Raw genomic sequence first — 26,375 nt, forward strand, 5'->3', positions numbered from 1 at the left:
TATGACGGCCTTGAGAGAATTCCCATGCAGTGGTGCAGAGGTGAAATGAGACTGGGCATGGAGGACCTAAGCTGAGAAGATGAGGCTCACTCTGGGCTACAGGGCCTACTTCCACAGACTGTAAAACACATAATTCACAGGGTACTGAATACTCAGAAAGGTCTTGCCTCAGTAGTGGAGAATAATTAACCCACACTGGGCATGGCAATGGACCCACCTAACATATCATAAAAATAAGACCTGAAATGCTCATATTGTTTCTAAGTAACAATTGCATCCCAAAATAAAGCTCAAGAAGATTTACAAGAATATAAAATTATCTAGCATCCAACAAAGTAAATTTCACAATATCAGGCATCCACTGAAAGATTACCAAAAAAAAAAAAAAATTGCAAATTTAACAGAATAGTTAGTCAATAGAAATTAATGTTAGAATTCGCAGAGAAAGACATTAAAACAGTTATTAGAACTACTCTATGTTCATAAAGTTAAGCAGAGACCTAGAAAATATAAAAGACCCAAATCAAACTTCTTGAGATAACGGAGATGAAAAATATATTGAATGGGATTGACAAGAGATTTGAAATTAGAAAAGGCACTGAGTTTGAAAGCACAGCAACAGAAATTATAAAAAATGGAAAACACAGAGAAAAAAGAATCCCTCCAAAATGAAAAGAATATCAGTTAGTTGTGGGACAAGCAGTGTACTTTATGAATAATTGGAGTCCCAAAGTGGGAGTGGGACCAAACAAATAGTTAAAGAAATAACAGCTGAAGTCTCTCTAAATTTGATGAAAACTGTAAACCCACAGATCTAAGAATCTCAACAAACCCTGAACACAAGCAATATAAAGAAAACTATACCAGAGCATGTTATAATCAAACTACTTAAAACCAATGATAAAAAGAAAATCTTAAAAGCAGACTAAGCCATTATGTGGTCAGAGGCATAAAGATAAAGATGAAAGCAGATTTCTCATCAGAAACAATGCAAACTAGAGGGCAGAAGGGGAACATATTGAAATCACTGAAAGAGGAAAAAAAACAAAACCCTACCAACCCAAATTTTACATCCAGCATAAAAAGCTTTAAAAAGCAAAGGAAAAGTTAGGCATATACCAAAGAAAAACGAAAACATACATCCACACAAAAATTGTACACAAATGTTCAGAGCAGCGTTATTCCTAACAGCCAAAAAGTGGAAACAACTAAATGCCCATCAACTGAAGAATGGATAAATAAGATGTAATACAGCCACAGAATGGAATACTAATCAGCAATACAAAGGTGTGAAGTACTGATCGATGGTACAACACGATGACCCTTGAAAACCTGACGTTAAGGGGAAAAATTCAGACACAAAATACCATAGGAGTAGGAGTCCACTTATATGAAATGTCTAGAATAGGCATATCCATAAAGATAGAAAACAGATTTGTGGTGGTCAAGGGATGAAGGAGGGATCAGGGAGGAATGCAGACTCACTGTTGTGGTGTAAGGCATGAAATTAAGATTCAATATTAACTGCTGCCTTGACACATTGGGCCTCGCAGGGCTCCAAATGCCTAACCATGAGTTCCCCTACTCTTAACCAGATATGTGCCCCACCCCATCCTGTGGAAAAGTTGCTTCGGCACCTGGCTGGCTCACTTGGCAGAGCATGTAACTCTTGATCTCAGGGTTTGAGTTCAAGCCCCATGTTGAATATAAAGATTACTTCAAATAAAATTTAAGAAAGAAAAGAAAGAAAAGAAAGAAAAGAAAGAAAAGAAAAGAAAGAAAGTAAGTAAGTAAGTTAGTTCCCCATGCAGCTGTACTAGTTGCATTCTACTTGGTTTTTAACTTAATGAGTTTTACTTTCCTGCCAGCCTATGAAATTATTTGAACAAGTAATCACACCTTCTAGTGGGAACCAGGGGTCACCTCATCCTCATGTTACTATAAAGGCTGCCTCCCACAGCCCATGTTTGTTCACTTTGATCCCAAGTACAACACCCATGTGGCCCTGTATGTTGTGAGATTTTCCCCTCCGTTGAGCTGTGAGTATATGTAACTAATACATTGCTATCTCATCTGTCCCATGTTCGATGTTGTATGCTCAGTCATCTTGTGGTATTTAGGGTAGGGGATCTCTCCCAAACATGAGAGTGAATAGGAACTGATCAGAACAACTGCTAAAGGGTATGGGGTTTCTTTTAGGGGGACAAAAATGTCCCAAAATAAAACTGTGATAAAGGCTATAAAATCCTACAAACATATTAAAAACACTATTTTTTTTAAAGAAAGATTTTCTTTTTTGTGTGTTTATTTATTTTGAGAGAGAGAGAGAGAGAGAGAGAGAGCAAACATGCACATGAGAGAGAATTGAGCAGGAGAGGGCCAGAAAGAAAGGGAGAGAGAGGGAATCCCAAGCAGTCTCAGCACAGAGCTCTGTGTTGAGCTGGATACAGGGCTCAATCTCACAATCATGAGATCCTGACCTGAGCCAAGATCAAGAGTCGGATACTTAACCAACAGAGCCATTCAGATGCCCTTGAATGTTCACTTTAAATGGGTGAATGGTATAGTATGTGAATTCTATCTTAATAAAGCGGTTAAAAAAAAAAAGTCAAAGTAAAAACACCATATTCACACAAAAGAATTCATGACCAAAAGACCTGCACTAAAAGAACATTAAAGGAAGACCTATAGGCAGAAGTAAAATGAAAAATGTATTATGGAATTTATAATATACATAATAGTAAAATGCTTGACAAATGATAATAAAAAGCCTAGGGGACAGAAATACAAGTACCCTACCTATAGTAAGGTTCTTATGGTATAATATCCCTTAAATGTAGACTGGTAAGTTGTATATGCTAAAGCAACCATTACGGTAAAAACAGCACAAAACAAAGACACAAAGAATTACAGCTAAGGACTGAAGAAAAGACATAAATAAAAATTTTTAAAAATACCTGATTAATGAAAAAGAAGGCAGAAAGAAGGAACAAGAAACATGGGACAAACAGAAAATAAATAACAAAGATGACAGACTCAAACTTAATCACAGCAATAATCACAATACATGTAAATGACCTAACACACTAATTTTTAAATGCAGAGATTGTCAGTTAAGATTAAAAAAGTGAAATCCAATTTTAGATTGGATACTGCCAATCTAAAAATTTTAGATTTAGATTTAGATACTGCCTATCTAAACAATTTAAATATAAACAAAGATTAAAAATAAAGATAGAAGAAGATATATATCAAGCTAACACTAGTCACAAGAAAGTCTGACTGAATATATTGATATCAGAGTACAGTTCAGAACAAAGAAGAGTGAGTACCTAAAATGAAGATGATCACTTTATCAGGATAAAGGAGTCATTTAGTCAAGAGAACGATACTAAATATTTATGAACTTAATGACAGAGCTTCAAAATACATGAAGTCAAAACTGAAAGAACTACAAAGAGTAATGCACAGATCAGTAATTATGATTGGAGATTTCAATACCCCCTTTCAATAACTGATAGAACAACCAGTTAGAAAATCAGCAAGGTAGACCTGAACAACACTAACCACAACTTTACTTAATTGACATTTATAGAATACTACACTCAAGACACCAAAATACACATTTTTCTTAAGTGCGCATAGAATAACCAGTAAGAGGGATGCCTGGGAGGCACAGTCAATTTAGCATCATGACCTTGTGGTTCGTGAGTTTAAGCCCCACGTCGGGCTCTATGCTGGCAGCTTGGACCCGAAACCTGCTTTGGATTCTGTGTCTCCCTCTCTCTCTGTCCCTCTTCCATTCATTCATTCACTCTCTCTCTCTCCCTCTCAAAAGTAAACATTAAAAAAAAAAAAAATTACCACTAAAGCCATAAAACAAGACTCAATAAATTCAAAAGGATTCAAGTCATATTAAATATGTGTGTTCTTTGACCAGAACAGAATTAAATTAGAAATCCAAAACAGAAAGATCCTTGGGAAATCTTCAAATATTTGGAAACCATTTAAGGAACTTCTAAATAACCAATGGCTCAAAAAAGATACCAAAAAGAAAATCAGAAAAGTATCTTGAACTAAACAAAAATGGAAGCATAACATATTCAAATTTGTAGGATACCACTAAAGTAGTACTTAAAGGAATATTTAAAGGACTAAATATCTATATAAAAGAAGAAAGTTCTCAAATCAGTGACCTAAGCTTATACTTTAATGAACTGCAAAGAGAAGAACAAATTAAATGCAAAGTAAGAGGAGGGTAGAAAATAATAAAGATCAAAGGGAGAAAACAATAGAGAAAATGAATTCAACCAAGAGCTAGTTCTTTGAGAAGCTCAACAGAATTGTTAACTTTTAGCTAAAGTGATAAGGAAAAAAGAGTATGTATTTACCAATATCATGAATGAGAAGGGTGACATCACTATAGATCCTACAGATATTAAAATGGTAGAAGAGGGGTGCCTGGCTGGCTCAGTCAGTGGAGCATGTGGCTCTTGATCGTGGAGTTGTGAATTCAAGTCCCCCATTGGCCACAGATCTTACTTTAAAAATATATATACATAATAAAATGGTATAAGGGAACATTATGAACTTTATGCCAATAAGTTCAACAACTCAGATGATATGAAAAAACTCCTTGAAAGACAGAAACTACCAAAGTGCACTCCAGAAGAAACAGAAAAATCTGAATAGACACATATAAGTAAAGAAATTGAATTAGTAATTAAAAACCTCACAAAGAAAAAAATCAGGCCCAAATGACTTCACTGGTAAATTCTACCAAATATTTAAAAGAAGACATAATGCCACTCTTCAACAAACTATTTCAGAAATAGAGGAGGAGGCAGTATTCTCTGACTCACTCTATGAAGCCATTACTACCCTGATACTGAGCCATACCAAAGACATAACAAGAAATTAAGCAAGAGATCAAAAGGATTGGCCACCATCACCAAGTGGGATTTACCCAAAGTATGCAAACTTGGCTTAACATTCTAAAATCAATTAAGGTAATATACCATATTAACAGAAGAAAACCATACGATCACCTCAATAGATGCAGAAAAAGCATTTGACAAAATTCAATACGATTCTTGGTAACAAAAAAAAAAAAAAAAAAAAAAACTCTTAAACTGGGAATGGATAAGAATATCCTTAATCTGATAAGGATATTTACAAAATACCAAGAGCTAACATCACATTTAATGATGAATGAATGAATGCTTTCTCCTGTAAAAACGAAGTAAGACAAGGCTGTCCATTGTTGCCACTGCTATTCAACACTATACTACAGGTTCTAGCTATAATGTAGTATAGGGGGGAGAAAAAAGGAAAAGGACAGAAAAATAAACCAAGGACACCCATAATGGAAAGGAAGAAGTAAACAGAAGGAGGTTTTTACAGGTAGATTATAGAATCCTATTTGTCTTCGCATTCTATTTGTCCTCAAATCCTAGAAAGTAATAAATGAGTTCAGCAAAGTTGCCAGATACAAAATCAACATACAAAAGCAAGTATACCTATATACTAAGCAATGAACAACAGGAAATTGAAATTAAAACTCTATTCATGATATCATAAAGAATAAAAACTTAGGAATAAACTTAATAAAGGACAGGCAGGACATGTACACTTAAAGAATTTACACGTAAATTAATGGTGATCTAAGTAAATGAAAAGACATCTCATACTCAGAGATCAGGACATTTACTATTGTCAATATTGGAACACTTAATATTGGCAAATCTTTCCAAACTAATCTACAAATTTAATGCATTCACTGTCTAATTCCAGCAGGGTTTTTTTGTAGAAATTGAAAAGCCAATCCTAAAATTTGTATGAAAGTTCGAAGCTAGAATAGCCAAAACCATTTTGAAAAAAAATAACAAAAGTTGGGAGGATATACACCATCTGATTTTAAAACTTACTGTAAGTCACAATAATGAAGACAGTATGGTACTGACACAAAGACAGACATGTAAATCAAGAAAGAGTTCAGAATTTCTTACATTTATGGTTTTTATCAACACAAACCAATGGAGAAAAGAATAATATTTTCAAAAAAAAAAAAGGTGCCAAGATAACTAGATATACATGCAAATATATGAAGTTAGACCTTTCCCTTACACGATACATAAAAATTAAATTAAAATGGATGACAGACTTAAGCATTAGGAGCTAAAACTGTAAATATTTGAAGAAAACACAGGGGAAAAGTATCTGTGACTTTGGATTGGCAAAACGTTCTTATTAGGATAGGATACCAAAGGTACAATGTATAGAATAAAAATTTGATAAACTGAACTTTACCATAATAAAATGTTTGAGTTTCAAAAGACACTATGAAAGTGAAAAGAGAAGGCACAGATTAGGAGAAAATTGTTGCAAATCATGTATCTGATAAGGGATGAGTATACAAAATATACAAAGAACTCTTAATAAAAAGACAAATAAACCATATAAAAATGGGCAAAAGGTTGAACAGACATTTCTCCAGAGACAATATATAAATAGCTGATAAGTGCATGAAAAGATGCTCAGTATCACAAGCCCTCAGAAAAATGCTAATGAAAACCACAATGAGATACCACTATTCATTCACTCAGTACAGTAGATATAATCAAAAAGACAAAATAACTATCAGGATGTCGAGACACTGGAACCCTCATTCATTTCCACTCTAGAAAACAGTTTGCCAACCCTTGAGAAGTTAAAATGTAAATTTACCATACAACCTAGCAATTTTCCTCCTAGAAGTCTATACAAGAGAAATGATACCTTATTGTATACACAAATACATTTACAGAAACATTCGTAACATTACTCATAGTAGCCCAAACATAAAAACAATCCAAATTCCCACCAACTGGTGATGAGACAGACAAAATGTGTATATCCATACAATGGACTACTAGTCGGCAGTTAAAAAGAACAGACTAGGTTCATGAACCTCAAAAACATTATGCTAGGTGAAAAAAGCCAGACATACACCCCTGCATATTGTATAATTCCATTTATATGAAGTGTCTAGAAAGGGCAATTATAGAAACTGAAAATAGATAAGTGGGTGCCTGGGGGAGCGGGAGGGCAGGAGCATTACTTAAGTTTAAACCAGCACAAGAGAACTTTTTGGGATGATGAAAACATTTTAAAACAGATTGTGGTGATGACTGTACAGTTCTATACATTTCTAAAGATGGAATTGTACACTTCCAATAAATGAATTTTATAAGTAAAAATGTCCTAAAAAATTAAAAAAAAAAAAAAACCACCTTAGCCAAACTCAGAATTTAGAAATTATTGGGGTGCCTGGGTGGCTCAGTCAGTTGAGCATCTGACTCCTGATTTCAGCTTAGATCATGATCTCAGGGTCATGGGATTGTGTTGGGCTCTGTGTTGAGCATGGAGCCTGCTTAAGATCCTCTCTCCCCCCCCCCCATCTGCCCCTCTCCCCCACTCGTGCTCTCTAAAATAAAAAAATCAAAATAGAATACAATTAAAAAAAGAAATTTAGAAATTATCTAGTTCGGCCAAGTTGCAAGACACAAGATCAATATATAAAAATCAACTGTATATCCGTACACTAGCAATGAACAAGAAACTAAAATGAAACAACTTCATTTAGAAATTCAACGTATTCTAAATGTTTTTTGGGTTTTTTTTTTGTTTTTTTGTTTTTTTTAAAGAACCAGAGACTGTCAACCCAAATCATCTGCTGTGGAAAGTTCAAAGCTTTAGATCATTTTGTTGATCTAATACTGAGTTAGTGGAAAGGAAAGGAATTGCCATTGTTTAGAAGGTTCCATGCTTTCCTAGAAAAATGAAGGCCACATTTCACTTACTTACCTAGTGTCTAGGAGCCAAGTAAGAAAAAATTCTTTCAAAAACTGTAAAAAGAGGTAGTAAGAACAAAGAGAATTTCTGCACAAGAGACCTGTATCCTAGAGTCTTATCTCTGCAACCACCCAGGAGTACAGCTTTGGACAAATCACTTTATCTTGGTTTTCAAAATGTGTTCTACAGAGCCCAAAGGATTCCACAGATATATGTAAGTGACTTATCTATGGGTAAGGAAAACGTGGCGTTTTGATCTCCCCACAGTGATTTTAAGGACTTTTATTTAGAATTCCCAGGTAAATTTAATTCAAATGATTTCTTGGCTAAAAACTCATTTGGAAACCACTGGAGTAAAGGCATTTCAGGCGCTTTTCATCTTTAGCACTAAAACTATAAAAATCTATTAGTGTAAAACCATATCATCAGTTCATTTTCAAGCCTTTTTCCACTGCTCTAAATGGTATCTCCCCTAAGAGTGATTCAGTGTCACCTGTGGGGCTTTTTTTTTTAAATTTAAATAACATCTTCAAAAGAAGAGTTGGTGGTGGTAACATGGAGAATAGAAGACGCAAAAATTGAAATACTGGAATTTGTTGAAGCTGGTTGATGAACATATTGCAGTTCATCATATATTCTATGTAATTTTGAAAGTTTCGTCATAAACTTTTAAAGATGTGGATAGCAATCATTTTGGACAAAAGGTTGTGATAACTGGTGAGAGTTTATCTACTGTGGTTCTAACATGGACACAGAACATAATTTTCTTTATACACTATGGGTCTTAGTCTATTCAGGCTGCTGTAACATAAATACCATAAACCGTGTGGCTTATCAACAACATTTATTTCTCAGGGTTCTAGAAGCTGGGAAGTCCAAGACCAGGCACTGGCACGATTTGGTGTCTGGTCGAGGTCAGCTTTCTAGTTCAGAGACCATTTTTTTCAGTGTATCCTCATATGACAAGAGAGGTATGTGAGGGATCTTTCTGGTATCTTTTTTTTTAAGGGCACTAATCCCATTCATGAGGGCTTCTACCTTCATGACTTAATCACCTCCCCAAAACACCATCATACTGGGGATTAATTCTCAACATATGGATTGGGGGGGGGGACACAAATATTCAGTCTATAACATCCAGAAATAAGGGGGGAAAACCCTTTATTAATTTCAATTATATGAAATTAAATAGAAGCCCATATACACAAGAATGTTGAATGGTCTCAGCCTTTCTGTTGAAGAACAGTGATTAAAAAGTACCCATGTTAGGAGTGTCTCCCACTCAAATTCTTACCTTGAAGTCCTAATGCCCAGCACCTCAGAATGTGATCTTATTTGGAAATAGGATGTGTGCAGCTGTAATTAGTTAAATTGGGATGAGATCACACCAGAGAGTAGGGTAGACACTTAATCCAATATGTGCAGTGTCCTTACAAATGGGGGAAATTTGGACACAGATACCTACACAAGGAGAATGCCACATGAAGATGAAGGTAGAGATCGGGTGATGCTTCTGCAATCCAAAGACTGTTAGCAAACCACCAGAAGCAGGTGGGAGGCATGGAACAGGTCCTTTCTCATAGCCCTCAGAGGCAAGCAATCTTGCCTACATACTGATCTCTGGGATTTCTAGCCTCTAAAACCATGAGACAGAATTTCTGTTGTCACCCAGTCATAACAGCAGTCCTAGCTAATTAATACATCTCACATTCTAAATATCTGAGCAGGACTTACTAAGAAAGAACCTGAGAACACCGTACTTTCCAGACCATGAAAGACAAATCCACAAAAACATTTTGCAAGAAAATTCACAGGACATAAGTGCATTCTGACTTTTCTCCTTCTCTCCCCAGGACAGTAGGGCATTGCAAAAGCACATCCAGTAAATGGAGGCTCTAAAAGAACTTGAGAAAGGGCATAATGGCATCTTACTTGGTGGCGGGGCACTGCTGAACATCAGAAACTAGTAAGCCGATGTCAGGAAGCATAGGGAGAGTTCTTGAAAATCTGATATATGAATCTGTAAGTTTGGGAGCATATGCAAATATACTTTCTATGCAGGGAAGTGCCTCCTTCAGCATGCAGAAGCCTAAATTCACTGAAGCCAAATTTAATAACATGGAGAAAAAAGACCAGCAGTTGGATAAAGTACATTTCTACTGTTTGGCACAGCAAGAATGCATAGATTCCCAGAGGCCAAGTTTGAAACAAGTCGCACATCAAAATGAGTAACAGGAATGGATGATAATACATTTTTAAAAAATCCATGTGTGGATTAAAAACAAATTATTTCCTTTACAGGTGAGAAGAGGAAAAATTCTCTATTTTTCTAAATGTTTGTTTATTTATTTTAAGGCGGGAGGGGCAGAGAGAAAGGGAGAGAGAAACAGAGGGAGAGAGAGGGAGAGAAACCCAAGCAGGCTTCTTGCTGTCAGCTCGGAGCCCAATGTGGGGCTCGTTCCAACAAACCATGAGATCATGACCTGAGTTGAAATTCAAAGCGGGTGCTTAACCGACTGAGCCACCCGGGCACCCCAAAAAATTCTTTTATAGGAGAATGCCAACACCTATTCATGGAAAGAATGACAGAATTAGAAAATAACCATATTGTAAATACCAAAGTACTAATAACTGATTCAGACAAAAATTATCAACAGATGCTAAGAAACCATTGGGTGTGAGACTGTTAGGGAACAGGACATTGACACTCCACAGATTAGAGCAAAAAGGAAACAGGTACTTTTACAGAAAAATCTGGTGAATATCACCTTAACCAAAACGTTAGTAAAACTGTTAAATTTCAATCTAATCATGAGAAAACAACCACATACATCTAAGAGGTATTCTGCAAAGAAGCCAGCATCGACTCTTAAAAACATTCACACCACAAAAGGCAAAAAAGGGTGAAGAACTTTTCATGATTAAAGAGATATGAAAAACTAACTGAAACCTTGATTGGATCCTGAATAAGGAAGAAAACCAGCTATCAAGGGCATTTACTGAAACATTTCGGAAAATCTGACTATGGCCTATGTATTACAGTATCACATCACTGTTGAATTTTGAGTGTGGTAAACATATTATGTACAAGAATGTCTGATTTTTGGAGAGACATACAGAAATATTTAGGAAGGTAGCGATATAATGTCTCATTATGATCCTCAATTACTTCAGCCAAGAAAAAGTCAGCAAATGGGCAAAATATGTTAACAAGTAGAAAATCTACAAGGGCGTATGACTCTTCATCCACCGTCCTCTCAACTTTTCCGTGGGTTTGAAGTTTTCCAAAATAAAAAATGGCAAGGAAAAGAAAAAAAGCGTATGTGCTTCCCCTGAGCCAAGTTAAGTCCTGCTAGAAGCCCATTCAACATAAGTCCACCCGTGAGACAAATTTACCAAGGTAAGATGACACACAATATGGGTGTACTCACGGGCAAGAGCTGAGCCAGGAGTAAACGAAAGAAGAGTGTTGCCAAAGGTGAAATGTGAAGTACACTGCTTATGTGGGCAAGTGATAGGTTCTATAAGGGCCTCTGAAAATAAATGTATTCGGGTTTAGCACAAAAGAGCTAGCACATATATACAGGCCATGACACCATGCTGGATTACAACAGAATCATTCAAGTAAAATGTTGCTCCCTTTCCTCTTTCTTCTTCCTCAACCTTGAAAGTAAGCACCACAAGAGTAAGAAGAAAGTAGCGATTAAAAGAACAAAACAACCGCCATCCCTATCAAAATGAGAATGCAGGGGCATTCTGGGTGGCTCAGTCGGTTAAGCGCCCAACTCTTGGTTTCAACTCAAATCATGATCTCATGGTTTGTGGGTTTGAGCCTCACATTGGGTGCTGACAGTGCAGAACCTGCTTGGGATTCTCTCTCTTTCCCCCTCTTTCTCTGCCCCCCCCCAGTCAAAATAAGTTAAAAAAAAAATGAGAATGTGGGAAGGAAAAATCATTATATTGGGTATAAGATTAAAACTGGACTTTCTGTAACTTAAGGTATGTTTCAATTACTAAAAATAAGACGATTCTTCTAAGTACAAATGAAGGGCTAGAAAGGGTAAAGAGTTGACCTTGTATAGATGAATACAGTAATTAAGAGAAAGATAAAGCAGAGAATTCAGGCTTTTCCAAAAACAACAGTGATAAACTCCCATTAATGAACGGGGGCTCAAGACAGGAAGAACTCAGGGAGCTGGGAATGGAAACAGGCACTGGGGTCAAAAACCCAACTCCCTGGGAGTAATGAAACCCAAGACACCTCAAGCGAGACAGTAAACAAGAGTCAGACTCACTACCTGAAACAAAGGTACTGTAATTTTTTGATAGGAACAGAGGCTCAAATGACAAGTGCAGTTTCAAATGAAAAGTGCTTGCTTGCTATGAAGGGAAGAATTAGAAATATCTGTGCAACCAACAATAAGACCACCATATACTGACTCAAGGACTGGAGGAATTTCTCCAGAAGATCCTACTCTAAGACCTTCTTCAGAGCTGAGGATTTCAAAAATTCAGGCTGGGGCAATTTCAAAACTGCCTTATTGGAAAGGAGTATGGTAAAAAGGAAAGAAAACAAACCTGTTTAAAACAAGGCAAACTGAACTCACCAACAAAAAATTACAAAGCATATTTTAAAAAATCATTATATTTCTCATAAAATAATTTTCTCATAAAATCACTCTAAGGTGACAATATAAGGACACAAAATCACATTCATTTATAAGGAACAAAAAAGGTGGGGAAAGGGGTGCTGGGTGGCTCAGTCAGGTAAGTGTCCAACTCTTCATTTCAGCTTAGGTCAAGATCTCACAGTTTGTGAGAGATCAAGTCCAAGTCAGGCTCCGTGCTTGACAGCTCAGAGCCCTCTTGGGATTCTCTCTCCTTCTCCCACTGCCTCACCCCTGCTCATTCTCACGCTCTTTCTTTCTCAAAATAAACAAACATCAAAAGGTGGGGGCGGGAGGGGGGAGTAGAAATTTAAAGGTAGTGGAACAGATGAACAAGTGGCATTCATTAGAAAGACTATAAAAAGCTAAAACCTAATTCTGGGGGTAGGGAAAGCCTAGAAAAAAACTAAATCACTCTAGAGAACTCAAAAGAAGTTGTAAACATGTTCTTCCATTTTATGTATTGTCTTTTTACTTTCTTGATAGTATCACTGGAAACACAAAAGTTTTAATGTTTGATGAATTCCAATTTATTTTTTCTTTTGTCACAGGTGCTTTTGGTATTATATCTAAAAGACTATTGCTGAGTCCAGTCACAAAGATTTACTCCTGTGTTCTCCTCTAAGACTTCTATAGTTCTAGCTATTAATTTTAGGTCTGTGATCTATTTGGAGTTCATTTTTTTTACATGGTGTGAGGTAGAGATCCAATTTCATTATTTTCTATGTGAATATCTAGTTGTTCCTGCACCTTGATGAATTTTTTTTTAAAGTAGTGTTGACACAACTGGATACAAACTTGGAAACAAACTTAGATTCAATATTCATACCTTATACACCAAGGTAGTTCTAAGTGGATCTGAGATTACTGATATTACATAGATACATTACTGATATTACAAGTTACTGATATTATATAGTTAATATCCCTAATACGCATTAAAAACTTCTTAAAAATAGGGAAGAAAAAAGTGAACAATTCTATTGAAAAAGGTGGAAGGGGACACTAAAAATGAGAATCAAACCCGGGGCGCCTGGGTAGCTCAGTTGGTTAAGCGTTCAACTCTTGATTTCAGCTCAGGTCATGATCTCAAGGTTCGTGAGTTCAAGTCCCCTGTCAAGCTCTGCACTGACAGAGTGGAGCCTGCTCGGGATTCTGTCTCCCTCTCTCTCTGTCCCTCCCCTGCTCACACACATGCGCAGGTATGCTATGCTCTCTCTCTCTCTCTCTCTCAAAAATAAACAGTGGCACCTGGGTGGCTTAGTCAGTTAAGCATCTGGCTTTGGCTCAGGTGACAATCCTCACACACTGTTAGAGCCCTGTGTTGGGCTCTGTGCTGACAGCTCAGAGCCTGGAGCCTGCTTCGGATTCTGTGTCTCCCTCTCTCTCTCTCTGACCCTCCCTCACTCATGCTCTCTTTCAAACATAAACGAACATTAAAAAAATTGTTTTTCATAAATAAACATTAAAGAGCCAATTCTCACAAAAAATGCAAATGGCTCTTAAACATAAAAAATATGCTAATAAAAGGAATTTAAATAAAAACTACACAGAACATATCCATCATTAATATTGATTATGGTGTTGGTATCACAGGTGTATACATGTCAAAACTTATCAAACACTTTGAATAAATGTACTTTACTGTGTATCAAATGTACCTCAATAAAGCTGTAAGAAAAAAAAAGACATATACTTCATCTCCAACGAAGGGGAATCTGGCAACATCTAGAAAAATTAAGATGTATTTACTACTAAATGAATACCATAATTACATAGGAAAAAAAGGAACTAATCCAAGTAAAATTTAAATATAGTATTTTACTTATTCTCAGACTAAAGAGAACTGTGGATACTGAAATTTACTTAGATTTGTTGTTGGTAGCGGTATGCATACAGCAATTCTGAAGCTATTGATATGTATCATACAAGTGGGCAAATATGGAATCAGTATACTGCTAGTAGTTAGGTTTCTCACTAGGGAAGAAGAGAAGGGAAACAAAAATAAGGAACTGGGGAGGCAAAGAACCCAGATACAGACTAAAATTAGAGTATCAGTATGAATTTGTGATTTAAACATACCTATTTTTTTCACTCTGTCCACTAAGTCTAGAAGCAATGACATTTACAGGAGCAGTGAACATAATCTAATGCCCAGATCTTGATTGCTAAATACCATTTTAACTAAAAGGATTCCAGGCTCTTAAAAAATGGCTGCCTTCAGGGCTAAGGCAAGGAAAGTACAAGATGAGTGTGGACCCTCTTATACCAAAAACTAAAAAAAGTTCTCAGAAAGTGAAGGGGACATAGTAAGTGGTAAGGGACATAGTTTGACAGGTTTTCATTGGCCAGATTTGGGACAGGTTGACTATCAAAGGAATACCACGAACTATATAACACACTGAATGAAAGAATCCACAAATCCATGTATAAATAGATAAGAAAAAGTTCTTTTTGTAGAACACCAACTGACCAACTAACTAGTGTAGAGAATGATAGTTAGCAAATCACCATTTTGCAACAATAACTAATTTTCACCATTAGGTGGAAGTTTGCTGGAAGAATATTTGCACAAAGTATTTGATAATTTTTTAACTACAAAAAAATATGGTGGAAAAGTCTGATAAACAATACCTAAACCAAGTAATATGAAATCAACACTACCAGTAATGGACAAAGTAGCGTCAAGTACCCTCTGATGTAATCTGCTACAGATATATCGCGTCTATATAGATACATCACATTTTTATTGACGAAAGTGCATAAACTGAATTGAATCATGAAGAAATGATCAATTAAATCCCAAATAGGGACAGTCTGTGAAACAATGGATGCATACTATTTAAAAATACAAATGTTGTGAAAGATAAAGACAGGCTGAAGAACTGTTGCAGATTAAGACACTCGAAACAAAATGTAAATGTGTGGTTCTGAACTGGATCATAGAAGGCTCTATAAAACACAGGGTTAGGACAATCAGGAAACTTGACCATGGACAGCATATATTTGGTAATAGTAGTATACTATGTTTGACTCCCTGAATGGACATGGTAACTGCCTCGGAGACATGTAGAGAATGTTATTGCTCATCCCTCTCTTACTCAAAATCCACCTTGGAATAAAATCCACATTACTTTCGCCAGCATACCAGGCACTCCATTACTAGGTCTCTGCCTAGCACCCTCAGAACACTTACGGTAGAGCCACTTCTTAATTAAGCTCCATCCACACTAGTTTTCTTTTCTACTCCTCAAAAATCAACTCAAAGGCCTCTGTGTTAGTTATGTCTGCCTGAGATACTCCTTCTTTGCATGACTGAGTCCTTATACCCACCACTCATCTCTCAACTTGGGTATCTCTTGAAAGGACTACCCCTCACCCTGAAGTCACTTACTGTGACATTACCTTATTTTCTTCACAGCATGTTACTATTTGAAATCATGGCATCTATTATCTGTATACTAATTATCAGTCTCTTAGTACTAGAATATATATGTCATGAGAGTAGGAACTTATGTCTTGGTCACTATTCCATTTCCAGAATGTAGAACCCAGTGCCTATACACAGTTGATACTTACCAACAAGTCACTAAATTACAGAATTACTAATTCTGATATGTACCCATTAGGGAGTCTACCATTTTAAGCATGATGAAAATCCTAATGAAACCTCATGTTAATTTAGGAGGTATTCAAAAAATACAACTTAAAATGCTTAGTATTGGGGAGGGAAAAAAAAAAAGCGCAGTAATTTTAGTGTAAAAACACTACCATCAGGTCAGGAGACCACAAAAACAATTTATTCCATTTATTCCCTCTAACTCTCAATACATTTCTTTTCAAAGTAAACAAAGTGGGGAGACAGGGGAAGAGAGGGAGAAAGAAGGAGTAGGGAGAAAGGGGGAGGGGAGGAGCAAGAGAGTGCATGCAAGAGAGAGTAAGCACAGAATGTGCACAAGGAGAGGTATTAAAAGAACCATCCACTGTAGCAGATACCACCAAGGGTTTCTATTCCAATCACTTTCTATCTCAAAACAAAGCCAAAAAAAAAAAAAAGATTTATTAATTCTCATCTTCCGATAAAGCTGTGGCTGACACGTTCAAGTTATAAAGACTCTTTTTAAGCGTGAAAACTCATTTCCTTGCTATCACACCCTTGCATTTTAGAACAGGCTGTGATGTATCTGAAGATCATTTGCGCCACATTTTTGTGTGCTGTTGCTATTGAAATTTTCATTAAGTAACATCAGATAAAATACCTCTCCTGACTGAGAAGTCTGCAAAAGCTACTTCAGGATTTATCTATTTTCTAGTAATTTGTTACACATCAATAGAAAATGAAACACCAATGAACCTAGCACATGGCTCTCAATAACTGCTTAAACAAACTTGATGCATCCACTCTTTTCTTCCCTAGGGAAGAATGTGTGCCATTTAAATGGAACATTCTTACTGTATCTTCATCCAAAAAGACTTATTTAACTTCCCCAGTGAAACTTGCAAACAGATAAAGGATTACAATCTACAGGTAAGCAAGCCAAAAAAGAATTAAAAAAGCATAATTTCTAAAAGAATTCATCCCTGAGCACCCCATCTCATAAAGATGTGAACTACAAGATGTAATTACTGTTTACTTAATCTTTTTTACTTTGTCTCTCTGAAACAGAGAAATAACTAATTATTCTGCTACAGGAGCTGTTCACAAACGGACTTAACTGTCACTGGGCCTTGTTTTCATTCTATACAATCTGCCTCACATAGGTAGGGACACATATAATGTGCCACAAAATTAAAATAAAGTGTTGTTCTATAAAAAGACTAAATAAAGATACGGCTCTAGAAAAAAGGGGCACAAACAAAAGGAGACAGAATTTGAGATGCTACAGATAAAGAAAGGATTACTATGTCCAATTTTGAAAATGGGCAAAGAATGTGAATAGATATTTCTCCAAAAAGGATATGCAAATTTTCAATAAGCATATAAAAAATACCCAACATCATTAGCCCCCCAAAAATGCAACTCAATGTCACAATGAGCTACACCCTCCAACCAAGATGACTATAATGAAAAAGGCAACAAAATTGCTGGTAGAAATGTAAAATGGTGCAGCTACTTTGGAAAACAATTTGGGCAGCTCCTCAAGATGTTAAATACAGTTAATATGACCCAGCAATTCCACTCCTAGCTATATACCCAAAAGAACTGAAAACACATGTTCATTAAAAAACAAAAAATCTGTTCCTGAATTTTGAGAGCAGTATGGACAATCACCAAAAAGTGTCCATCAACTGATGAATAAAAGATTATGTAGCATACAAGGGAATATACCAAACCATTGAAAGAAATCAAATACAAATGCTATAACATGGATAAAACTTTTTTTTTTTTTTAAGTAAGCTCTACACTCAACATGGGGCTTGAACTCACAACCCTGAGATCAAGAGCTGCATGCTCTACCTACCAATACAGGTGGCCCCAACACAGATAAATCTTAAAAACACTGTGCTAAGTGAAATAAGTCAGACAAAAAAGTCACATGTTATATGATTCTATTTATGAGACATTTCCAGAACTAGCAAAATTTATGGAGACAGATTAGTGTTTGCTAGGGCTTGGTGGGGAGGGGAAAATAGACATTAAGCGCTAATGGGGAAGGGTTTCTTTGGGGGATAATGAAATGTCTGGAATTATAGTGGTGATAGTTGTACACCTTTGTGAATATATTAAAAACCAGTGGATTATATACCCAAAAAGTTTTTAAAAATGTAGTTAGACATTACATTTTTAATCTGTGACTTTTGGCAATGTCCTAGCACACATCCATTTCTCAAGAATGTACAAAGAAATATATATGACATTATCTCTTCTATCCATCTTCTTTTTCATGGACACTTACCTGAAGCAGTCTGTCCTGTTTCCCACCACATATGGGGGCATTTTAATTTGTTTTAAGTTATTTATAGTAGGTGCTAACAAAAAAAAAAAAAGAAGAAAGAAAAAAAAGAAAAGTCTCCCTTATACCTACTAAATTGCTTTGAAAATTCAGTTTATCTTTCCAGCTTCATTTTCTGTACACTTACAAATATATACATGGTTTGATTTTTATAAAAATGAAAACATACCTGAGACACTTCACTGGAGTTTGTTACTGAACAATGGATGACTGACACACTCAATAACCACGTACATGGAGACTTTTCCTCATTCTTTATCAATTACATAGTATGGATGTAGCATACTTTAGTTATCTAATCTTCCACCAATTGACATTTTTCACACTGCCTCTTTAGAAAGTTACTCCTATGACACTCCTTTTGACTCTCCACAATCTAGCCCCACCAAGCTTTACAATGTATGGAGTCAGTGCAGTGGGTATCATTCTGGTCTCTAAGACCAAGCTGACTTTGAACCCCAGCCTATCCATGTACTAGCAATGTAACTTTGGAGAAGTTATATCCTTATTGTGCCTTAATTTCTTCATAGCCTAAATATCTTACAGAGTTCTATAAGAAATAAGGTACTCCTGTACCTCCAAACAATGAATGCCAGTCACAGATGTACTCAAATGTCAGCTATCATTATCATACCTCCCCATGAATTCTGTACTCATACCCAAATGCCACTCATAATTCCTCAACTATTCCTTTTACTCTGCTGTTAAAATTTTCTTCTGCTATGGCTGTTAGTCTATAATGATTAATTCATCCTTGGATGCCTTGGTGACTCACGTCAGTTAAGTGTCCAACTTCGGAGATACAAGCACCCTTTTTAACGGCATTATTGATCCAAGATACACAAGTAGCCCAAATGTCCATCAATTGACGAACGGATAAAGAAGATGTGAGACACACACACACACACACACACACACACACACACACATATATATATACACACACACAATGGAATATTACTCAGCCATAAAAAGAATGAAATCCTGCCATTTGCAACGACAGAGAGTATAATGCTAAGCAAAATAAGTCAGAGAAAGACAAATACCATTTCACTCATATGTAGAATTTAAGAAACAAAACAAATAAGCAAAGGAGAAAAAGAGATGCAAACCAAGAAACGGACTCTTAACTACAGAGAACAAACTGATGGTTACCAGAGAGGAGCTGGGTGGGGAGATGGGTAAAAGAGATGGGGATTAAAGAGTATATTTATAAAGATGAGCACCAGATGATGTGTATGGAAGTGCTGAAGCACTATACTGTACACCTGAAACTAATATAACATTGTATGTTGACTAACTGGAATTAAAATAAAAACTTAAAAAAAAAAAAAAAAAGAAAGAAACAAGATGGGAGCAGTGGAGATGGTGACAAGTAAGGGATTCTGTATCTATTCTGAAGAAAGAACAGACCTCACTGACTGATGAGTAGAAACAAAGCAGAGTCAAGAGAATTATTAGGGGCCCTGATATAAGTCAGTGCTTCTCAAACTTTAGTATGCAAAAGAATCTCCAGGAGAGCATATTAAAATGGAATTGTCAGGTCTTATCTCTGGTTTCTGATTTAGTAGTTCTGGTGTGAAGCCTGAAACACACCGGCCCACCAACAGAAAAACCAGAACTGCCAATTAGTAAGCTAGGAAAAACAGCAGAGATAAGAAAAATTGAACGAGGAGTTCAATTTTGAACATACTAAATTTGAGATGTCCCAATATCACCTCTGTGGTATTTTCCCCCGGAACCCATAGACTCAATCTAATCATAGAAAAACATCACATACACTCAAATTGGAGGACCATCCTACAAGGTATCTGAGCAGTAATCTTCAAAAGGTCATCAAAGCCTGAAGATCATAGATGGAAGGGGGCCAGATAAGATCCTGGAACATTTGTGGAAAGACTGGTGAAATCTGAATAAAGTACACAGTTTAGTTAGAACTGTACCAATGTTAATTCCTTTCTTTGATAATCGTCCCATTGTACCATGGCTATGTAGGATGTTAACATTCAGTAAAACTAATGAGGGAGGGTATGAGAGCTCTCTGCAAGATCTTTGAACTTCCTGTAAGCCTAAAATTATTTTGAAATAAAAAGTTTTTTAAAATTAAGATACCTATATTAGATATCTAAGTAGCAATGTCATACAGGCAGTTGGATATGAGAGTCTGGAAACAAAGCAGTCCAGGCTGATGATATAAAATGGGAAATTACTAATGTATAAATGGCACCTAAAACCATAACACTAGTTGAGATTACCAAGGAAATGAGTTATTGCAGAAAAGGTCCTAAACAATCTTTAGGGGATTAGGGAAATAAGGAGAAACTAAAAGAGGGTCTAAAAATGATGGCTAGTGGGGCGCCTGGGTGGCTCAGTCGGTTAAGCGTCTGACTTCAGCTCAGGTCATGATCTCACAGTCTGTTGAGTTTGAGCCCTGTGTCGGACTCTGTGCTGACAGCTCAGAGCCTGGAGCCTGCTTCAGATTCTGTGTCTCCCTCTCTCTCTGCCCCTCCCCTGCTCATACTCTCTGTCTCAAAAATAAATAAAATTTAAAAAAAAAAAAAAAAGGGGGGGTAGGGCACCTGGGTGGCTCAGTCGGTTGATCATCTGACTTCAGCTCAGGTCATGATCTCACAGTCCGTGAGTTCGAGCCCCGCATTGGGCTCTGTGCTGACGGCTCAGGGCCTGGAGCCTGCTTCGGATTCTGTGTCTCCCTCTCTCTCTGCCCCTCCCCCACTCATGATCTGTCTCTCTGTCAAAAATAAACAAACATTAAAAAAAAATTTTTTTTAATAAAAATGATGGCTAGTGAGGTAGATGACAAGAGATAAGCTCTGTGAAGGAAGCATTTCATGAAGAAGGAAATGAGCAACTGTCATGAATGCTAACTTGACTGAAGATTAATGCAGAATGAGAAATGTGGTCATTGTGAACTAACAAAAACTCTTCTGGTGGAGTGGTAGCAGGACACTACTAGCCCGTACAGAATCTTTATGTAGATTTAAACAATGTCCCTCCCAAAGACACTTTACTTGCATCTCTTACAAAACTGTCATAGAATATGCTTTTATTAGAACAAGAAATTTAGTGCCACCTGCTGGAAAACCACTGTCACAAATATGTGATCACTGTCCTCTCGAATGTGGCACCCTTGTTCAGGACACGACCTGCACAATCATACACAGCAGCTTAGTTGGCAAAGTCTGGTTAGAATGGGTTCAAAATAGAATGAGGAGGGGAAACCATACAGACAATTCTTTCATGGCAAGGAGTTTTGCTGTAAGTGAAACAAGGAAATGCAGGAATAGCCAAAAGGGGAAGGTGGATTCAAGGGAGGATTTCTTTTTTTAATAATATTAGAGATCATACGGTGTTTCTGTGCTGATGAGAATATTCCAGTAGAGAGGGGAAAAATGATGCTATAGCACAAGAGAGCATTGCTGAAATGATGTTCTTGAGTAGCTAAGAGTCAAGATCTAGAAGACAAGTGAAGAGGTAGGCCTTAAATAAGAGAATGGATAGTTCACCGAGACGAACAACAGGAATAGCAGAGTATATATGACCAATTGGAAAGAAGTGGACTGATAAGGTGGCGGGAGTGTACAGATCTCTTCTGCTTATTTTCTCCAGAACGTAGGAAGCAAGGTCATTAACTGACAGTGAGGAGTGAGAGCTGAGGAGGTGGTGGAAGTTTGAAAGAAGAGAAATTACTGCCAGCACAATGTGACAATGAATAGATTAAGAAAGAAAATGTGACAGGATTTCAGGCAGCATCTAAAGACCCATTTGAGCTCAGTGGCCAAAATTTAAAGAGAGACCATTCAACAATATTGCATTCCATATTCTCCATCTACATGTACAGTGGACAGAGTGGATCTAGCCAGGATTGAACCAGATGTGCACAACAGGAGAAGATATCTGAGGGTACATACAAAAGAGTAACTATAAGTGACTGCATATGAGGAAGTGAGGAACAAGGAGGTGCTCTGGTAGGTACTCAACAAGTAACGAGGTGAACTTAAAATGGAGATATCAATACAAGCCTCCCCAGTCTTCAACTTAAACATTTGCAGTGATTGGCCCAGGGTTCCTTACCAAATTGAAACTCCTTCGCACCAAGATTCAACATCTTTCCAAGACACAAGTACTTTTAACTACTATCACTCCAGTTTATCTGTTAAGTTCCACTTAAAGTGATAAACTGGACATTCTACTCAAATCTCCACAAGTCTTTCTAAAGACTTCCAAACGTTTTGATGCTGGTGTTCCCAGAAAGAATTAATGTAAGTTGTTAAACATAGTTCATTCTTTCTTTTAAAAAAAAAAAAAAAAAAATTCTTTTTTTCTTTTTAATGTTTGTTTTTGAGAGAGAGAGAGAGAGAGAGAGAGAGCGAGCGCGCGCGCGCACATAAGCAAGGAAGGGGCAGAGAGAGAGAGGGAGACACAGAATCTGAAGCAGGCTCCAGGCTCTAAGCTGTCAGCACAGAGCCCGACATGGGGCTCGAACTCACAAACCGTGAGATCATGACCTGAGCCGAAGTCAGACACTCAACCAACTGAGCCACCCAGGTGCCCCAAAACATAGTTCTTAATCTCCACCAAACTCCTAGAGAGTTTATAATTAAATAATCCCTGAAGCTAATTAGCTGGGCTACAAACATAGCTCTGTTATAGGAAATTCTTCTGAGTAATGGTACATATGTGGCATTGTACATCCTGGGATGTTTTCTGTAATTTCTCTGGATAGTCTTCCAACCAGTTCCACAAGACAAGTCAGGCCATCAACTGTCTTCCTGTTATCATCTCTTACTTTTCATTTTCTTTTACTCCACCCATTCCTAATAATTGAAAATATTTTTTCACTTAATGTTAACAATAATCAGTCATAAGTCAATACACCAGACCTTATTAAGGAATCTGCAACTTCCCACAAATCCTAACCATACACTAGTATAGCTCACTTCTTCTTTATTAAAATTACTCAAAAACAAAACAAATGGGAATTCCTTCAAGAACAAAAAATAAGATCTGCAGCTGTTAAACCTGCTTTTAAGAGGAGGAGGTATAGGTTTATTACACCACCAAGGGAGTCTTCAGTCACTCTCCTGGAGAATGTTGTTCTCCAAGTCAGATAGCTCTCCTCCATGCCAATATAAACAAAACGTTGGCCAGGTGTCAGGAACAAAATGTAAAAAGTTCACTTGAGCACCATCACCTAAAATGAAGGCCACAGCTTGCTGTTAGGAACACAAAAGCTTAGGTAATTATCTAATAATAAAAAATTGTGAGAACAATTCCTTCAGGAAAAACAGGAACACTTGCTTTTCTACTTCAGTATAAAAATTAAAAAATGTATCATTAAAAAAGCCACAGAATTTTTTTTTCCTTTCACCAACTTCTTTTGAAATTTCTCCTCTTCACTAATTCTCTAAAAAGGCTAATATTACAGTACTCCCCACCAACCCAAAATGCTCAAAGCAGCTCAAATGTATTACACATTAGCCAGAATTAAAGAAGTGAAGTTATATAACACATATTCCAGTGAAAGTGACATGCTTCTTACCCTAGTATTTCTATCACCAAAGTTCATGTCCAGTTGGTGAAACAAAATTCTCACAATGGATTTCACATGACTAAAGTAAAAAGATAAGTTATAAGAAAAGAGCATGAGAAAATTTTATGTTCTTCAAAAAAGGGAGCTGAGAAAAAATATTATAGGATTCATATTAACAAGAAAGGATTTGACAAATAACATTTTATACTGAGACAGAAGCCCACAAGAGAGACAGCAGAAAGACAGAGGCACAGACAGAGGTTTCCCCACCCTAAAAGGATCTTCAAATTCTATCTCTAGCAAATTCTATCACATGCAGGCACTGACCATTCTGGAAGCCAGGTATAACTGATGATGTGGTATAATTTACATTAAAATATAGGAAGGAAGTAGGTGGTGGTAAAGAGACTAATACAAGAGGATTTTACTTTTGCAAATCCATGACAAACCCTATATACCAAAGATATAAAATAAATGCAACTTGATATTAATATTTTCAGACCCAATATTTAAAGCCTAACACATAAAAAATAACAGCCTTTCAAGCAATGAACTATGGTTTCAAAATGAAGCGTATGCCCCAACCAAAACAGTTAAAGCGCTGTTTCAAATGATTACTGCTTTCACCATCAGAACGTGCTGCACTAATATGGAAAACCATCCCCCTACTTTGTCAGTTTACGTCTATGAATACATATGGAAATAAAGGGATCAAAGATGAGGATTAGTCTTCTTATTCCTGTAAAGCCTGTCATCACAATACTCCTCTTCCTCCTGAAACTCAAGACACCAAAATCGTCCATTATTTCCACCACCCCTTCATCTATTTTCCTGTTTTAGCAAGATGGAAAGATGAAATGCATGACATCAGGACACATAAAAGTGATAAAACAAGACTACTAATCAAAATAATCATTAGCATATCAACCAAATAAGTATGTAAAAATCTAGTGAAACAAACTACCGTAATCAAGGTCCAGTTCGTTGTTTATCCCATGAAACAAGTTATCTGCGTGTCCTCCATTCAGAAGACATTTCAGTTTTTTATCTTGATGTTTACAAAGCATCTTTTACATCCTGGACAATTTTAACAATAAAGATTCACCCAAGTGTTATAAACAACATTTCCTGGGTCAGCACTTTAAACAACTTAAAATCCACCTAAAAAGGGTCTGAATTATACTGACATTACAGTATTAGAATGTTTGTATACTAGTTGCTTTTTAAAATATAGGCATATACACAACAGTACAAATATTAAGTTTCTGTTTTTCTCTATATACCCATTTAAAAGTACAGTGTATCTGTGACTACCCTATCAAGGTCAAAAGGGTTAGACTACACTCAGAGACAGGTAAAAGCCTTTAATAATCACAAGATCTTCTATTTTCATGTGTGAAAGTATGAAGATCACTAGCTTTGCTGTGTTTCTGTAAGTTTCTGTTTATAAAAGTGCAGTTGAAACATAGCCAACCTAATTCAAGATGTTAAAACTATGTTAAATAAAATTAGCCCAAGCACTGAAGTTGAATCACATGGTCCCAGAGCTCTGTGTGGTTGGCTCCTTCTGATCAAAAGGATAGTGACCAACTAAGGTACTTCTAGAGGATATTAGTTCCCTAATCTAGAATGTATGATCACTAACCCTTAAGGCATAATAAAATGCAAAATATAAATAAGTTGGTGACAATTTATTTAGAATGAATGACCTGTAAATTCTTCATAGCTATGGAAACGTGGATCTTGAAATTACCAGTAACACGAATTTTCACAATATTTGATATGAAATCCTGGATCATATAGAAACTTATAATAGACAAATTTAATTCTACTACCACCCAGTCTTAGTCCTTTACTTTCCCCACCCCCTCCCCTCTAATCCAGTTTCTATTATCCAGGACTTTATAAATGAACTATTATATTAGGTTTTCAAAGAAAATATAACCATGATGTGATTCTTCCATCACTTAAATGTAACATTACTGATTAACTCAAATTCTATAGAAATGACCACTTTCAATGCAAACTGAAGACCTTACTCTTCTATTATTACAATCCTTCCCCTAATTCCCAAAGTTAAGATTCTGCTAAGGTATATTTGAAGTACGAAAAGTCAAACCTTGGGATTTACTAAAAGACCTAAAAACCTTTATTATTATTATTTCTTTGGTTTCTATACACTCCTTTGGTTTCTATTATAGAGATAGGAAGTTCTTGGGGTGCCTGGGTGGCTCAGTCGGTTAAGCATTTGACTTCAGCTCAGGTCATGATCTCACAGTTCATGAGTTCAAGCCCCGCATCGGGCTCTGTGCCGACAGCTCGGAGCCTGGAGCCTGCTTCAGATTGTCTCCCTCCCTGTCTCCCTCCCTC

The 26,375-nt window shown here is 36.5% G+C and overlaps 1 protein-coding gene across 4 annotated transcripts in view; it reads right to left on the bottom strand.

Moving 5' to 3' along the window:
- Positions 1–26,375, bottom strand: part of EPB41L5 (erythrocyte membrane protein band 4.1 like 5) — a 142,589-nt gene that overhangs the window by 38,944 nt on the left and 77,270 nt on the right. The window lies entirely within an intron of this gene.

This window comes from Panthera tigris, chromosome C1 (genome assembly GCF_018350195.1).
Source record: "Panthera tigris isolate Pti1 chromosome C1, P.tigris_Pti1_mat1.1, whole genome shotgun sequence".
Lineage (NCBI taxonomy): Eukaryota > Metazoa > Chordata > Mammalia > Carnivora > Felidae > Panthera > Panthera tigris.